Genomic DNA, 15,942 nt, shown 5'->3' on the forward strand with positions numbered 1-15,942 from the left:
ACACAGTCCTGATCAGCCTGCTCTAGGTGACCCTGCTCTGAGCAGGGTATTGGACTAGCATGCTCTCCAGAGGTCCCTTCCAGCCTCAGTTATTCTGTGTTTCTATGGTTTCCATGTGCAACGTGATATATGCTACTGGTTTCACCTGGTCTGCACTGTCTGCCAACAGCCTGCTTGAGGATAGAGACAGTTTTGAACCTGTTCCCTGAAAATAACCTTCCTGATTACCTAACTGTACCCATAAGGCTTTAGACTCAGACTGTACAGCAGGCTACATTTTTTTAGAGACTAGGACTATGAGAAGGGACCATTTTAGGCTGAACTTGTCTTAAACAGCTTCTGTCGACATCTGGGAGAGTGAGAAGGGAGTCATTCTCTTGATTGTGTGGAGCATTGAATGAAAACATCACTTGTGTGGGAGCTAGGCAATATTGGTATAGATGTTTGCAATTTGCAGTAATAAAATCCAGGTGTTACTCTTAACATTTGCAGTATGTTCACATCTCACAGCACTCTCTGAGTTGCACCAGTCTGTCACAGAAACTGCACACACAAAAGTTACATACATAGTGTAACTTACATGATTGAAGGCTAACAGATCTACTCATGTCCTTGATCATATGTAGTTTGCAGTAATTTTCCCAAAAGAATGAGAAAGGAAAAGGATTGGCCAAGAACTGAATGAATTCTGCCTCTTCTACTCTGTATCTTTGTCTTGCATGAGATTAAGAGGGTCTCTCTCTTGCTTTGTGCTTATGTGAAATTTAACACTGGCATTATCACCATCCAACATAATGAACTGATTGATAATAAAGGTGATGTCAAAGCTAAATAGGATCATCTGACAATTTGTTTAGCTAACAGGTGCAAAAGAGCAAGTCCAGTGTCCAGTGGAAAGCAACTGTGAACGTATGTGTAATCCAACGAACTTGACCTTACCAACAAATCCATTAGCTTTGCCGTAAATGTAATCAGGATTATATTACCAGATCTAATACATGGAGAACTAAAAAAGCACTGTGCGACAGACTAGCATGAAAAAATGTGTCTTGCCAGAGTCTGTTCTTCCTTGATTTCTAGTGCAATTTTTCCTATTACCAAAGTGGTAACATTAATATTACAGTACTTAGCTGCACACCGCTGTGGTAAGGGCATCTCATCCCAGCCTGTAAAAAGCTCAGGGCCCAGAGGTAATGCAGTGTGCCACAAAAGATCAGAATGTGTCATCTGGCCTTGAAAAATGAGAAACAAAAAGCTTCAACATATGCAGGGACCATCCATGTCTTCCTGGGACCACATAGCAAGAACATAAAGAAACTCAAACATACATGGAAAGGAATGTCTCCCTTCCTCCCTTTGCATGTGCTTCAGTCAGGATGTTTGTACAAGAAGAAAGTCAGTTGAACAATAAAACCCATATGTCAAATGTTGAAGGGAAGTCTGGAGTCGAACATGCCAAAAAAAAAAAGAGAGAGACTGAGACCAGTTCATCCTTATGATAAGATTACTCACTCAAATATGCACATCACAACATCCTTGCTTGGGGACCAAACTGACATTAGTAACCATGTGGTATTTGGTATTTTGAACTTTTCAACCAAGAATTGCAAAGCATTTTACATACGTTGAAAAAGCCTAAAAATATCTCTCTGTGAGGTGGAGCAGGGAGGGCTCTAAAGGGATAATTTTGTTTATTTTGAGCATGAAAAACACAGTTCCATTACAACACAAAACAGAAAGCTCTAATCCACCTGAAAATGGTGCTTTTAATGAATTTTAATTGAATTAGACTCCAAGGCTAGTGGACTTGAATATTGCTAGGAAGAGAGTCCTAAGACTCAGTTTTTGAGGAATAAGCTGAATCCAGGGCCAGACAGCTTTATCTGAAGATGGAGCTACTCCATGGCCAAATTCAGACCTTCACAAAGATGTGAGTGTGAAGAACTGGACAGAAAAGCTCATGAGAGCCAAAAGATCTGCCATGAATTCTTGATGGCTTCCTGCTGTTAACTATGGCCGGAAATGCTGCAAGAGCAACTTTTCTCAACACTTTCTTTGTTTGGGATTACGTTTACTCACTCCTCAAATAATGGAGCAGGAAGGGAAGTGTTGTGGTCTGAGTCTGGCAAGCCATAATTTGAAACCAGGTCTAGACACTGGGAGTACTGAGTACATCTGAGTACTTGATTTTTTTCATCAAGTTTTCATCAGATTCATCAGTTTTGACTGGACAAATTTTGGCCTCTCATCTCTCTGTGTGGGAAAAGTTTTTGCTAACATGGTTTCTTTTAGCATGTAACCCAAAAGTAATTAAGCTCATAATTAAGCTTCCAACAAAGTTCTGGCAATGACAGTGCCTGGCAAAACAGTCAGCAGTCCTAACTGGATTTGGGTCATTAGGCTTTTCCAGAGAAAAGCACTGAGCATCTCTCAAAGTTCACAACAAGCCCTGCTCATCCTGCCCTCCCCAGCATCCTCCGGCTCCTTTTCATCTTTCTTGGCTGTAGGCAGCTCAAAGAGATGATAATATCCTGGAAGTGGTCCTGACGCCAAGTTTCTCTATTAAAACCAACTCCAGGCAGTGATCAGGTTTGCCACATGCCAGTTGTCCTCATCATTCTCAGGCAGTTTCAGCATTTCAAAGACTGGGGTTGGTTTCATTTCATGTCTCGTGCTCCTGCTGCTACAGTCCCCAAGTTCAGGATGGGCTGCAAACAACGGAGTGGGGGCTGCATCTTTATTTATCTCATCTGGCAGTAAATGCCTTACAAAATGTATCAAGCCAGATTCTGCAGCTTCCCTGATGCATTTCTTTTTCTTTTGTATTTCTATAGAAAGCTTAAGCGAGTGAGTATGGCCCTGGATGAGGAGTAAGCAACAAGGCCTGTTACACTCCGTGCTGTGGCACTGACCACCAGAGGCTTCTGGCTTCCTTCATACCCTTTGCCTGTATTTTTATACTCTCTTTAAAGTGGCATAATCTGTTTTTTCTGCCAGAAGAAGCAATCCTGAAAAAAGAGTTTGCATGGTGATCCCAGTGTGGGATCTTACCCCAGCTCAATTTAACACAGCAAAATAATGTATATATGTTACCCAGAGATCAGTCCTGTAAGCAGCTGTGCAAGCCCTCTCACGAGGACTGTGCTACCAGAGCATCTCTCAATTGTGTTGTGCTAGTCCAAACTCTTTGGGACAGGAACTGTGTCTCACTAACTGTGTATACAGCACCCTAACATGATGTAGCACTGATCTCAAGTGGGATCCCCCAGGTGGGATCCTTGGATCCTATACAGCATCACCTGTCCTTCAATGGCAAGGTGCACCTTGCTAATAATGCACACCGATACTAAAGGTAAAACAAGGAACACTAGAGCTTAAATAACACATTGACATGGCCTGTTGGTAATGAGGACTAGCAAGGAAAAATGTGGTTCTACTGCAAGAGGGCTTGTGACCCTAGCTATAAATAGTAGCCCCAATGAACGCTTTGCTGGTCATGAGTGGACAGCGTTGGAGAGACAAAAGCGTTCCCAGCTGATGACTGGCACAGGAGCTCTTCATGGGGGAGTCTTCAGGCAAACAGTTCAGAGACACTGCTGGAAATGTCTTCTAGTCCAGTACGAACCTGTAGGCTGCATTTTATCAGAGTAAAGAAACACTGCTTGCCTCAAAATGTGCTTTTTCTATGGAAAAGATGGTTTATATGGGCAGTGCCCTGCTGCTATTATCATTCCTGTTCTTTCAGTCATATATCCTCCTATCATTTGTTTTTTCTGGGGTAAGTTCCCTTGGCTCGCACAACCCGGTGTTATTTCTTTGACTGTGCTTAAGCTGTTCCGCCTTACAACAACTGAGAACTTGCTGCCACACTGGGAGATAATTTGGTGACCTGTGTAACATAAGCTGTTAGTCTCTTGTGGTGTCCCACATAATTGGTCCTCTCCAGCCCTTTTGCCATCACCCTTAAGATGGAGATAAGTGCTAGACCATGGAGGCACTCCCATGTTTTTCTGTTCCCCTCCATACTCATGCGTTTTTACAGATAAGGTAGATGTTACAGGAAAGCATGTGCTGGAAAACTCTTTGTCAAAGCTGCCTGGGCTAGATTTGTCCTGGCAAAGAAAAGTTGTTCTGTGAACATTTTCACAGTCCTGGAGCAGCAAAGGACAACTCACCACCACATCTCCTGAGCCTGAACATGCCTCTTCCTCTGGGTGTGCAGGCAGGAAGCAGTAGCCTACAAGTAGGAGGAATTTGGGGTGAAGGTTTGGCTGTCCTGCATTGACTGTGTGGCTGCTCTCAGCAGGACTACTTCCACTCCAAATGTGTTATTGCAATGAATAAACGGGAGATGGGTGTGGTTGCAGGGGCTGTATGGACAATAAAAGGAAATGCCTCTGCTCTGCATATGCTCTACAGAGGGAGGGTGTCTGTGTGTCCAGGAAAAGGGGACGTTGTGCGAGACAGAGTATGGAGGGGAGGTGTTTGCATGAAAACCAGAGGAGAAGGAAGTATTTGAGAGAGAGTGGGTGGGTGGGTGGGTGGTGGCCAGGGAGTGGGAACGGGACTAAAGAGTCTGTGTATGGCTGTGAAAGAAAGAGTCTGCTGAAAAAGAACTGGGAGCAGAGGGTTTGTGTGAGAGGACGGCAGAGGAGGGATGAGAGGCAGAATATCTGTGGGTGGCATAGAGATGGATGCAGTGCCTGCACCATGCTGCCAAACAGGACACCCTTTCATGGATGCTCTAGCTGTCCCTTGCAATCCCATGGGCTTATTTTGCCCCGTTAACACTCAGTATCATCCAATGTCCTCTTCTGAAGTTGGAAAATTCTTGCAGGCTGAGAGTGCCAGGGTTCAGAAAGAGCTGTCCATCCCTGCAAATGAATAAGTGCTGCATCTTTTCAAAACTCCCTTGAGGGAACAGGGAGATTTTAGAGTCACTGTAGTGCTGGTGGATTAAGGATCATTAGGGAACAGCCCATCCAGAACTGCTTCTCCTGATTTTTGAGTCAATCTTTTTTGAACCATCTTCTTCTTACCAAAGGCACTCTTTCATACAACTTTCTCATTTTGCAGTTCAAGGCTTTGTTTTGTCTGGTTTAAAAAAAAAAAAATAAGGCTTAGGGTTAGCACCCTGTGGTGCTAACTTCTCATGTTTAAGATTGGACACACCTCTAAGCCAGGGTCCTGAATCAGAGTTGGCATGTGCCAAGTAGATTGCTAAATAAAATTAACTCATTTGAAGCTGAGAGAAAGAGTGAAAATCAAGAGTGCTGATAAATATTCTGCAGAGAGTAAAAATATACAAACAGTGAGGTAGAAGAAGGCAGTATTCAAAATTCCAGAGGATCATGGTAATCTGATATTTACACTGACATCACGTGTTTGGAGTCCTCCTGAAAAATCAGACCAGAGCAACACACATTTTATTTCAGGCCCCGCATGTGATCTCCATGCCTAGCTATTATGATTCCAGTTTGCAAAAGATTTCTGTTTGTTCCCTTGGTGGATTCTAATTGCTCTGGATAAAATTCAAATAGGAGGGAAAATGTTGGGAAAAAAAAAAAAAAAAACAACACAAAGGGAGTCTTCAAAGGTCCTGAACATTATGGCGAGCTGGTGATCTCACGGCAGCAATGACCTCAGAGGTGTGTTTGGCTTGGTTCAGATTCACAGAAGTGGCTCTTGCCAAAGATATTTTAACTGGGCCAAAAACGTCTGTAAACACACCCATCCAAAAACACATGCTGCATACAGTCACAAACACACATCATGTATCTTGCAAAATCTTACACATGCTACTGATGGAAGACATGGGGTCTGCAGTCATAGTCAACCTGTCGCTGCTATTTATCATGCAGCTCAAGTGCCCCAACACACAGCTTAAATGTCAAGAGTTCAGAGCACACAAGCTCATCAGCTTGTAACCCATGCTGTGTGGTACAGCTGTCTCCTGTGCAGTTCATGGCACTGGATCCCAGATGGGGGACTATCCCCTATTTCTGTTTGTCTTATTTTGGCTGAAAACCAGTTCTAGGATAAGCAATCTGAACTTCACTGTGCTCCTCACAGTTAATCCATTTTCAACAAGAAGGAAGGTGTTCCCAGTGGTCCATTGGGAACAAATCATTCCTTTCATGCTAATTCCCTTCATTCAACCCACTTACTCCTCTTTTCCCACAGGATAAGCGGTCCAGGTTCAACAGATTCCAGATGTACTGCAAAAGCCAAGGATGCTGCTTAAGGCTCTTTACAATGGTTTTCACCATTGCTGTTTCATATCAGGAGAAATTCTGTGCTAGCCATACAGAATAAAACTGATTTTGCACCCTTTTTATGACAAAAAGCTTAAGAACAAGACTTCCTATATAATACATGTATTTCATTACCACAGCTTCACTTACATAAGCTATAAAACTTATATAAATAGTTCCATCAACTGCACGGCAGTTGACCCTGGTTTGTACTAAGTGAGAAAAGTAAGAAAAAACTCATAATCTGAATTCTGTTTTGTCTTACTCTGGATTTGTACAGGTTTAACTCCAATTAGATTCCCAGTTATTCCAAATCCACATTTCTCTTGCCTAGAGCAGAACTTTGCTCTGGATAGCTCACAGAATACCAGCTCAGGCCCTGCAGCATTTAATAAGGCATGCGGCATGCACATTTCTGAATCGTACCGGAATATTTTTTACCACTTAATAATCCCAGCCTACAAATTAATCCAGGTTTATAGATCCACTGCATCAACAGATTAATCAGAGGTGAAACCAACAGAAGGCACACTAAACTTAAAGGCTCAAAGCTATGCAGTGAGAACCCCTGTAGGCACGTCTTTGTCCTGATCCTGTTCCCAGCTACTCATTTCATTTATAGTGGCCTTGCCCAGTTTGCCCGCTCCCACCTGTCTTCATACAGCATAGGAAAGGCAGAGGTACACAATGAAAGTTACATGTCTGTGCTAGAAACAGATTATTTCTGTTAGTTGTGCAGACATCAAACCAAACTTGAAATGAAAACCATAGTCCTCTTCAGAGAAAAATGTGGTCCAACAGCCAGTCTTAGTATTTAATATTCACGCTGTTAACACCATTCACTGTTTTGTCCCTGTTGTACCAAATGTGGCAGACATGGTGAATGGTAGCAGCTATTTGCATATTTCTAAAGTCACATTTATATTCATCTAAGTATGAACATGAACCCAAGTTCTTGCTTTGTGCATCCCCAAATTGTGAGGAATGCAGATATCCAGATCTGTATTCCCCATCTGACTTCTGTGTTCATGTGTTTGTAGCTCAGCAAGTTTGAAATGGCCCCACGCTTAGGAGCAAACAATCCTACAGAAGCCCAAACTGTCATCTAGAGCCAACAGGAGAAGTAGGAAAAATGGTGAGGCTCAGAAAATGCAGTACTCAAGAGAAGCTAAATCTCTGGATAAACACTATGAGATGATACTGTAGATTCAGTGGGAAATACTGGCAAAACACCATAGAACCATAAAATAATTTAGGTTGTCAGGGGCTGCTGGAGGTCATCTAGTCTGTTCTGCCTCTCAAAGTAGATCCAGCTAGTTCAGATTGCTGAGGACCTTCTTCAGTCAAGCTTTGAATATCTCCAAGGATCAAGACTCTAGAACCTCTCTGGATAACCTTGTCTGTGTTTGACTTACCCTCACGATGAAAAAAATGTCAAACTGAAATTTACTGTTTTGCAGCTTATATCTGCCTGGCATCTGACCACTGTGCATTTCAGAGAACACTCTGACTGTCTTCTCTATACCCTCTCCTTAGATATCATAATATTAGGCAGTCCCACCCTCCAAGTTAGAAAATATGGAACTGAAATCACAGCAATGTGAAAGCAGATAAGAAAGGAGCTGGAAGGAAGGTAATCAGAGCCTCAGAATGATCCAATCCTAGAAGGTGACAAAGAGCGAAAGGAAAAGAATGGAAATCCTAGGCTTTTTTTTCTGAACATTGTGCTCCTCACAGCCATGAATGGTGGTTGCTTAAAACTGCAATAATGATTGCAAAAAAAAAAAAAAAAAAAGCACAGGTTGATCCCACAGGGAGCCCTCAGAGCTGTGCCTGCTTGACATTCTTGGTGCTCAACGCATGCAGTAAATCATTTTCACAAGCTGCTGTGCATTCCTCTCCAAACACGCACAGGATGCGCCGATTGCCTCTTCCTTTCCAAAGGCTAAATCATGTATGCAGAGCCAAGGCTGGAAGTTGGCAAGAGGAACAGCCCTGTCTGCGTGGGCAGAGTGCTACCATGGCAAAAGCTCCTACTCTCAAAAGCACATATTTTCCCATAAATGGCCAGTCATTAAGACACACCATGAACTGATAGGGGCGTGGGGAGGAGCCTTTATGTCCATTTATGATGAGGGAGCAGCTCTGTGACATGCTTGGATTGTAGGTGGCTTCATAGCCACTGAAACGCACACAGAGAGAGCTTGGGGCACTGCAGCCAGCACACAGGGCTTGAGACTTTCTATCTGCCAAGTGACCCCCAGGGATGTGGAGGAACCAAACCACAGCCATCTCTGATACCAGCACTGTTCTCCCTGTGGGCCACTCCTGCTCACTGAGCTAATGTGTGTCGAGGCAGAGCAGATACCAAGTCTCACCACCTCCTTTGGGAACAGGAAGGTGGTAACCATGGGCAGCACCACGCTTCTCCCTCCAGCTGGGGAGTACAGAGGAAGCAGGGCAGCTGGGCCCCAGGGTCTGCAGGCCTCTGGAGGTTTCAAGAGCAGTAGGTGCTTGGCTGGGTCCGAGTGGCACCATGCCCAGCGGGGAGCCATGCCTGTCCTGCCGCCCCAGCCAGCCAGGGAGGGCAGCCAGGCCACTCAGGACCATCACAGCCACTTAGCACCTTGCAGGCCCTGGCAGCGGGCTCTAGCCAGTGGGTACAGGAGGTGGCTAACCACCAGGGACAGGCAGCATCACACTTACCATGCTGTGACAGTAGCATGGGGAGGTACCAGGGAGTAATTCACATGCAGTCATTTTAGAGACCTTGTTTAGCACATGTAGGTTCTGCAACAATGCCCTGAGTGTCCAGACTGAGGAGTGCACTCCACTGACTGCAGCACCACCTGGGTACTGACAGTATGGGACCACATCCCCTGACTTAAATGAACCACATTTAAGTAGATACAATGTACCAGTACACTCTAACAATCACAGCAATTATTTTAGAAAAAATATAGCTTTAACTGATTGCACTATTTCTCAAAATCTCTGGTGCATAGTGAGTGTTGAAAAGGCTCCCTTAACTTTCTAATATTCAGCATATTTTGTCTCAAAGTGGTGTGTATTTCAGTGTGTTATTATGGCAGATATCAGCCTCACCAAGACAAGGCTGCAAAACAATGCTCATTGTCATCCAACATTTGCTTAAGATGCTTCCATTGAATATTTGACCTCATATTTCCCATGTTTTGGCTTCTCTCAATAGAGGTCATTTTGTTTTGAAACTGGGAACAAAATCCCAGTAGGTATTTTCAAGTTGAAGGAAAGTGAAAAGAAACAAACCCAAACCCCCCAGTGTGCAATCTTCTCCTCTGTAAAAATACTGAGACTGTACTTTTTTCAGACAGCCTCCAGCAAGGAGAGATGAAACGTAGTTCTCAGGATCAGGCCTGGAAACAGTACTTAATCCAAGGCTACTACACCTTTCGTGCACGTTACATTACATTGTTACACTGAGGTGTTGAAGGAAAGGTTGGACCTGGTGCTTAGGGACATGGTTTAGTGGGTGACATTGATAGTAGGGTGATGGTTGGGCCAGGTGAAGGTCTTTTCCAATGTTAATGATTCTGTGATTCTATGATTCTAAGAGAACGGTGGAATCTGAAGTGAAATCATTACCAGTGCTTGAAAATTCCCTCTGAGTGTGTCTGTTGGAGTTGTGTGATGCACCTTAATAAAGCTTACTGTCCTCAGTCTTGTGGACCAAGTCACTACTGATTCAGGGCTCCTGCTGTGACAGTTTGCATGAAGAAGACTTCAACATCAGCTGCCCAAAGCAGAATCCTCAGCAGACCTGTCCCCAGGTCAGGAATCAAAGAAGGTCACTGGTCTCCCTGCATGTAGGGAACTCCTGCATTTCATCTCCATTCAATAAGAAACGTAAGAGTGTGAGGAGAGAGACTACTGGAGATGTGCTTGTCTGAGTGGGGAATCAAGCCCTGGACTTTTATCTTTTATTCTACCTGAGATAAAGCAGTCACAACATAAACAGACATATTCCTGTCCTTTCAAACCAACTTTGTGTCAAGCTTTTTACAGCCAGGCAATAACAAGAGCAAGCATGAAGAAAGAGCCCTCCTTGTGCCATCACTGTTAAAGACCAAATGTTCTCCAGTTCTTTCACTCTCCAGTCTCTTTGCACATCAGTGCAAGACTGTTTAGAAAATACAGCTTTTCTAATCTGGTGGCATTCTTGTCTGAATTTGCAGGACTGCAAATATGAAATAGAGGCAAGGCAAAGCCTAATTAATCACATTACATAAAATCACAGCCCAAAGCTCACTCAGTTTACTCATGTGATTAATGTTTCATTGAAACAGAGAAAAAAGGAGCAACCCATGAGTTATCCCACTGGTCATGGATATTTGAATGAGTATTTCCAGCTACTCTTATGCTTAACCACACTGGAACTGGCTAGTTCAGTGTGCATGGAAATGCACAGGACAAGATTCCAGAAGTAACAACACCTTGGCCAAATAGCAAGTGCAAGGTATTTTCTAACCCTTTTTGCCTGTTTAATTGTGTGGCAAGGTACACTGAGTGTTTATATTGCAAACAGGAGCACAACTCAAAGTAAGAAATGGTTTTTAAAGATCTTCATGATGTCTGATTGTGTTCATGCTAGGAAGGAGCATGGGGGTGGTACCTGTGGGAGAACTTTAAATGTATTGTAGTCACGTTTTTCTCCTAGTCTAAATTATCCCTTGATTCTTTTTTCCACTCACATTCTTGTTTGGAAAAAAAAAAAAACAACAACAAACAAACAAACAAACAAAAAAAAACAACAAAAAAAACACACAACAACTTTCATAAAGCAGAAAATCAGTCCTTTTCCTCTTGGCTTTTGCAGAACCCCTACAGACACATACACATACATACACACGTCTAATATTTTAAAGTACATCTAGTCTCCATTCTCTCTCTGGCCCCACCTCAAAGAAAGAGGCCTCCAAAGCATCAGCCCCAGAGTATGATCTCTCCTGTACACTCACATAGGGATGTAGCTATATTTGCACTCTCCCATAGTTCCACATACACTCCCAGGCACATTCCCTTACAGCATCCCCTCCCTTTTTATTGGCCATGGTTCTGTGTGAGATCACAGGCTGAGTGTAAGAAAGGGCAATGACTGGAAACTGAAAACCTTAAATGGTGTTTAATAAGACTGTGGCAAGAAGGGCTGTTATAAAACAGACTTTTTGCCCTGAGGAAGGAAAGAAAAAGTAGTATCTGCCCTTAGGAAACATCTTAATTCAGTAGCCTTCATGGTCTTCAGACATGCCAAATCATTGCACAGACATCCTTATGGTATTTTCAGCTCCAAATGAAGCTACAGCAGAAAAATGAACCAGGCAAACAGGATGCCAGCAAGTCCTGCTAAAGGAAACACGATGTAAATCAGGGAGAGGAATACACAATGAATATAGAATGCATTCTTTCTATAGCAGGGGGCAGCTAAACCTTTGGCTTGAGAACAAGACCCAGCCTAAGCAGCCATTTTAAACAACTTTGTGTAGGAAGAAGGTGATGAGTCTTCATGCATCAAAGGTTATCATCAAAATTCAGGGCACAGGAACACAGACTTTTGTACAGATCTAATCTATGCCCTGGTTAACCCAATTTCCTGCTCCCAGTCACAGCCTATGACTTAATTCTTCAAGGGAAGGGGGAATTTCCCTGTGTTTCAGCTCCCAGACAGTGCAGCACTAGACACAAACAAGTTTCTTAGGTGATCCCTGCATTTACTCTGTAAGCATCAAATACAGACTGATGGACATCAGTTCATTACAAATATAGGTAGCAATGTTAGCAGTATGGCAAATGGCAGTATGCAATAATGAGTCAAGTAGTATTTCTTCAGCACTGTAGTAAGGAAAGCAAATCCAGGAGCACAGTAAATTTATTTGTTGATCACGTGTTGGCAAACTCTTTCAAATGGCTTCTCAGATAACAATTAAAAAAGAAATAAAATCCTATCTGTTGAGAAATTTACTTTTGGTCAGCACTACCCTGCCTCTGGTTGAGTTGCTCATGCCATACAGACACTTCATCACCTCTCCTCATGCAGCAGGGTCAAGAAATTTGGAGAAAAAAGAAGTTTTCAGCCATGTCCCATAAACTAGAGAAGTATTCCAGGGCTCTTCCCTGCCTTCACAGGAGGATGAGGAATGGACTATACTCTGTTTTGAATCAACTCCATAACCAGCAAAGGAAAGAACTGTATTGTAGTGGAATCCCTTGACTGGTCCTTTATTTTACAAAATAAATGTAGATGGGGCCAGTGGTGTGGAATTAGGTCAGACTGAGATGCCTCTGATGTAATAGTCTATAGCTTGCATCTTTCCAAAGCACAACAATTTGGAACAACAGTTGCCAGGCAATTTCTCTTGAATGTCCTTTTGAAAAAGAATTCCCAACAGTTGCTGTTCACTTTTTTTTGGTGTGGGTTTTGGTTGGTTGGTTGTGTTGTGAATTGTTGGTGTTTTTTTATTTGTTTGTTGTTTTTTTCGGGGCTGGGAGCAGTGAATAATTCTAAAAACTTATTCTGCATTCATTTTGATCTTTTTGCAAATGGGCTTCTCTGTTAGAAAAGGCTGTTTCAGTGGTGCACTGACATTTGGTGTCCCTTTGAAAGACATCAGGGACCTAAAGAACAGTGATGCTCTCAGATTTCAAAAGCTGAATTCCTCCTCAGAATATCCAGGCTTGCAGCCAATTTGTCTGTCTTGGAGCGGTTTAATCTTTAAAAATGCTTGATGTGTATTCACAATAAAAATAAATAAATTAAAAATACAAATACAAATACAAATACAAATACAAATACAAATACAAATACAAATACAAATACAAATACAAATACAAATAAAGGAAGAAATAGATTGCAGACTGATTCAGAAAGACAGGCATATGATGGAGTAGAACAACAAAGCCACAAGCAAAGACAACCCAAGAAGAAATGACCTTCCTTCCTAAATTCCATACCATCAGTTCTGCCTCTTGGAGAGAGTGCCTCAGCATTTGTATCCCAACATGGTATTCCCTTTCTCCATATCTGATCCTCTGCACAGCTGCTGTGATATCATAAAACAAACCAGTTTGAGAAACCAGCAGGCTATGTCTGAGCCCACTCTTATGAAGATGTACCACTCTTCAGAAAATGATTGTTCTTGCATGTTTCTTGGGAAGGATTCTAAGGGGAGGGAAGAAGATCCTCTAAGTTTCCTTGAAAATTTAGGAGAAATGTTCTTTTGACAAACTTTGCTGATCTGTAAGACACACATATCCTGAAATCCTATGCCCATGCAATGGAAGTAAAATAAAACATAGCTGAACTCTATTAAGCTACCACCATAAGTATAATAAGCTTAGAGGCTCTAGAGCACCTTTATTTAATATAAAGAGTGTTATTCAGCTCAGAAGTCACAGAAACTTCCAACTACAAGGAAAAACGTTTATGCTTGCTCTATTAGGAAAAAGGTACTAGCACTTTGGAAAGAAATGCTCGAGAAACTTTTATCTGGAGATCTTTGGAAAAGGCTGTATCATTTTAATTATAGTATTGTTGCTATAACAAGATAATGGGCAGAATTGTTACAGGATTGCAGATCCACTTCTATCAGACATATAAAAATATGAACGGAAAGCACTAGAAAGCTCTAGTATTGTTTGCAGTCGTAAATTTGTCTGGCCCGTTTGTACCTTTTGGCCTACAGGAAATGCCTCCAAAGGTATTTCCCATGAGAATGCAAGCCGATAGGGAGGGATTACATTTTTTTTTTTTTGTAATACTCCATGAACATATGCTGGCTGCCTTGTTTGTCCTTTTTCCAAAAGTATCTCTTGAGTATCCTATGCTGAAAAATATTTGTAAGAGTTGTTTAGAGACAAAGTAGAGATGTCATTACTTTTCAAATCTCGTATTCATAGAGAAAACATAAAGATCAGATCACAGTATACCTGGTGGCAAATAAAGCATTCCTCATATTTCTTTATAGTTTTTAAAAATCACTTGATTTTCCAAGACAGTCTGTGTGACTGAGATGTGGTCCATTTTTTTTTAAGAGTTCAGTTTATTTAACACTTTAAGTATGTGTTTGCATGACTGAACTTTTAATGTGGAAGAGATCAAAATCTTAGCATATATGAGAGCACATTCTCCCTCTGTATTCTTTTCAGTACATCTCCAGAGAGGATTTTATAGAACAGATATTTCCCCAAAGTGACAGAACTGTGAAAGTATCTGCCCTCGGTACATGTTTACCTTGAAATAGCCTCTGGACTTTCTCAACACAAATAGAGTTCCCCTCAGAGACAAAATTTTCCTGCAGAGCAAATTAGAAAGCTTTCTAAACAGAATTTCCTATTTTTTTTAAAAAAAACGCGGGGGGGGGGTGTGCAGGTTTGGACTTGGTTGCTATTGCTTTTCATGTCTTCTCAATGATGAACGGTCCCAGATACTTCAGTCTGTGAGACGTCCACACGGGCAGATCCCACTTTAAGCAGCACCAGTAATGAAGGATGGCAAGGAATTTGGGCATTTGCATAACTCTCAACTCTGTTTATGATGGCAAAACATTCCCATGACAGAATCTTTTAAAATCTTGGAGTAACAACTTAATAGAATACCTACTGGCTTTAGCTTAACTTTCAGCAGGACTTAAGTCCCTGCTTAACAGTGTCTTTCAGAAAATTCCAGCCTTATACATTATGGTAACACTAACAAATACCATAATGATAAAATCTATTATCACAATTGTCATTAACTTGCTTCCTTGCAGAAAGATAAAGGAAGAGGTCAAACAAATATAGGAAGGAAGGTAAGTAAGCCTTTCTCATAATGAGATAGCAACTCTCCACCTAGGGTCAAGCATGAAAAGGGAATGATATAGGAGAAGCACACGTATTCAATCTGCATTGTGGTAGCACAGTAAGCTCCCTTTGCAAGGTCACCAGCCTTCTACCTTCTATAATGCACAAAGAGTTGTTTAAAATATAAATAAATGAATACATTTTTTTTAAAAAAAATCATACGGAGTAAATAAACGACAAAATGTTCCAAGCAGATATTTAATGAAAGAGCTACAAAGGGGAACAATACAGGCTTTGCCAGCACACAGAAGAAAGATGAAAGATCTAGAAGATATGTTGATAAATGATGGCTTCCCACAAATATTCACCTAGTAATAATTAGAAAGGAAAAAGCAACAGGATAATCTAGAAATCTCTCCAAAACAAGAATCTGCATTGCTAAATGTCTTTCCGCTTTTACCAATACTCCCTTTAAGACCCATTGCATTTCTCATCCGTCAGCTCTACCACAGTGTTGTGAACATTACGCGTATGGTTGCTTCAAGTAGCAGGGAGGGTCACTGGTTAGCAAGTTCTCCATGAAAGGCACAGAAGAGTGGAAAATTGGATGACTGCCAACATACGTTATTTCTGATCCCATGAAACGTGCTGCAGTCATGACTTTTGTCAGTACAGGGGAAGCTGTAGGAATCTCATATGCTTTCCATAGTAGTTTCTGCCCAGCAATCATGGTGGAATTACGGAATTAATGTATGGAATTTCTACCTGCTCAGGAGCCCAAGGACACTGTCATTTGTGTCTGTTTCTGTATGCCATCAGAACTGCCACCACAGAGACATGCCCCTCATGGAAACATTATCATCATAGACCCTTG

This window comes from Anser cygnoides, chromosome 13, assembly GCF_040182565.1.
Source record: "Anser cygnoides isolate HZ-2024a breed goose chromosome 13, Taihu_goose_T2T_genome, whole genome shotgun sequence".
Lineage (NCBI taxonomy): Eukaryota > Metazoa > Chordata > Aves > Anseriformes > Anatidae > Anser > Anser cygnoides.